At 45.2% G+C, this 2,917-nt stretch overlaps 1 protein-coding gene and 1 long non-coding RNA gene across 6 annotated transcripts in view; one reads left to right on the top strand and one right to left on the bottom strand.

Annotated features, from left to right (window-relative positions):
* Nucleotides 1-2,917, bottom strand: part of cep162 (centrosomal protein 162) — a gene marked incomplete in the record, with an annotated part of 129,535 nt that overhangs the window by 34,616 nt on the left and 92,002 nt on the right.
* LOC116691164 (uncharacterized) overlaps nt 1-2,917 on the top strand; it is a 631,246-nt gene that overhangs the window by 552,492 nt on the left and 75,837 nt on the right. The gene's annotated exons all lie outside the window — the stretch shown is intronic.

The raw sequence follows: 2,917 nt of genomic DNA, 5'->3' as shown, positions 1-2,917 counted from the left end.
CTCTTGCAGACCTGTCGGGAATGTGTGGCCTCCCTGTGGTGGGCATGGTACTCGGTATGGTCACATGGAACAATAATCCAGGACTACAAAATCAAAATTAGCCAACGCAGAGCATTAAAATCATAAAATACAGCATCTGAGGAAACAAAATGGACAGCGGATGCACACCTCATATTACACGCCTTTAAAAACAGTCTACGAGAAGGAGCTTTTCATTTTGTTAAATAGGTGTTCCTCGACTCCTCGGCCTCTAATCCCTGGACGGGAGTAGATCGCAACGAAGGGGATCGGGATGTACAAACTGGATCGGCGCCTAATCCGTCACAAGGTGCCATCGCGGGAAATATGTTCAGCTTAACGTCAGCCTCAAAGCCCCCCCAGCCCTCATTGATCCGCTTAGCAGGCTGCACACTGGGAACTCGAGTTAATGTTTATCACAAGGTGAACAAACCCATGATGGAATAGCCTTAAAATGTTACAAATGCCTACAGGGAACACGAACTGATGACGGGATGCGCACATTACCAATAATATATTATATGAACAATATCATCACCAGGATATACACATATACACTCACCGGTTAATACTCAGTCACAGAGATATATAACAATACACAGTCAACAGAGATTATAACATATATAGTCCAACGTAAATTAGTAACCACAGAGATATATAACAATATTAGTCACCCACGTGGGCTCCGCTCCAATAAAATTAAGACAATGGCAACAGACAAAGTGACGAAAACTGCGATCACGTGGGACTTGATACAGTTTACATGAAATTATAAACATAATAACTTTGGATGCGAATATTCCGTGTCAGTGGAATCAAGTCGTTATCACTCTAGTGTTGATTTGCAGCTGGCGGATCCCCCATGGTAAAACCTCTGCCGCCAGAGTATCAGGAACGCGGGCAGACGCACCAATGAACACAAATGTCATTTTTGGACCTGTGTAGATGTTAAGTGGCCATATGAAAATATGCCTCATTGTGTGTGAACAGAGGTGAATAAATATATTGTTGTTGCAACGAAGGGCATTTCTGGTATATGTAAACATTTAGCGACGGAGCGGGGGGGAGCAACAGGAGTCTGAAAGTGGTCCGTAGGCGGGTCGTAGCATCGCTACAAATATATTAATTTGGAGGGACTAAAGTTAATATAAAGGTCCTTGGTATATTAACTAGTCCATGCATTGTTACTAAAGGTGCAGTGACTTATAAAAAAAACTTAACTTTTGTATATTTGCTGAAAATGACTTTGTTCCAGTGATACATGAAGCAGGTCGGCCCTCTGGCTCCGCCTACAGCCTGGAGTGTGGATTTTGCAAAAATCCACAGCTTCCTGTCAGATGCACCAATCACAGCTAAGGGGGGGGTGTCTCACTGCGTGTCATCACTGCTCATGCACCAGCATCAAATGGGAATGAAATGGGGGGAGGGACAGAGAAGTCAATCAAATTCTCGTTAAATCTGGAGAAGACCCAGTAGGGTCCAAACGTTGCGTGTATAACTCTCGGAACATAACAGCAGTGTTGTATTTTGCGTCCTTCACCTGCCAGAAGGGGGGAGGGGCAACACCATGTCTTTTATTATTGTGTGTAAAATGCACATCTAAATATGGGTGTTGCTGGGCACACATGGTTATTGGAGTTAGAGAAAATGGACGTCCCACTTGACGCATACTTGTGTGTCCTGCACTTGTGCAAGACCATCATTTTTTCCCTTCATATTTCATAAAGTGTTGTTTCTTGCATATTTAAGGTATCATCAGAAAGCATTACATTCTATTGTATATTCAAAACATAAACAAACTGGTGTCCCATGGCAACAATAGAATCAATGACATTCGATTGAAAAAATAGAATACCTGTTGTTGTCGTCAAACGACCAACGAATTCTGGGACCTTGAGTTCTGAAACATTCACTCAAACAGCAGTTTCATCAGAGACAGTTGACTTTGACAATCTAAAGGGACACATGCACAAGAGAAAGAACAAAAGGAAAACATGGACTTCAATCCGGAGAGACTGAAAACACGGATGGATTTCTACCTCAGTACCTTGAAGAACAGGTACGGCGTGAGCTGAAGGACGCGAGGCAACGCTCACCCAGTGTGAATCTGAGGGGGGAGTTCACCTGATAGTCGAGTGGACCTGCTGGGCCGGTACTCCGGATCAGACTTCAACAACAAAGAGAGGCATGCAGTGGGGCCCTGACACAGAGCTGATGCAGAGGGAGATGTGTGATCTGGACCGGCAGACCTTCAGGCTACTCAAGACCTGAAGGTGGAAATGGGAGGAGAGAAGGAGGAGAGGAGGCCCGAAAAGGAAGTTGAGACTCTGAAGATAGAGGTTTGTAAGAAGAGACAGAAGCGCGAGGTGTGGAAACAACAATGTGGGGTTGGAGAGGTTTCTGAGCGATGGACAGGGCCTCTGAGCTGCATGAGGCCACGCCGATTGAAAGCCATCCACAGTAGAGGCAGCCAAGGACTGAGGCATACTCACAGACCAGCGGATCACTCTGGCAAATGTCCCGCCCCCCATGACGCCACTGAAAAGCCAACAACACCGGCGCGACATGATTCATAAAATGACTGGACCTTCAGTTTTCATCTCCATACTTGAAAGTGGATTGGAGCAGGGGCACCACGGGATAGAGTATTTCCCTGTCGGCTGGGTCCGTGGGTGATAACAAAGTGGGCCGCGGTGGCATGCGGGTCCCTGAGCCCACCGAGATGGATATAACAATATACGTCACCAGAGATATATAACAATATACGTCACCACGTGGAGCTCCACTCCAATAAAAAGACTAAATGGCAACAGAAAAGTGACGAAAACTGGATCAACGTGGAGCGTTGATCCAGTTTCATGAAATTATAAAACTAATACTTTGGATGCTGAAATTATTT

This window comes from Etheostoma spectabile, chromosome 6 (assembly GCF_008692095.1).
Source record: "Etheostoma spectabile isolate EspeVRDwgs_2016 chromosome 6, UIUC_Espe_1.0, whole genome shotgun sequence".
Lineage (NCBI taxonomy): Eukaryota > Metazoa > Chordata > Actinopteri > Perciformes > Percidae > Etheostoma > Etheostoma spectabile.
Note: the sequence above shows the minus strand (reverse complement) of the source record. Positions and strands in the feature narration are given on the sequence as shown.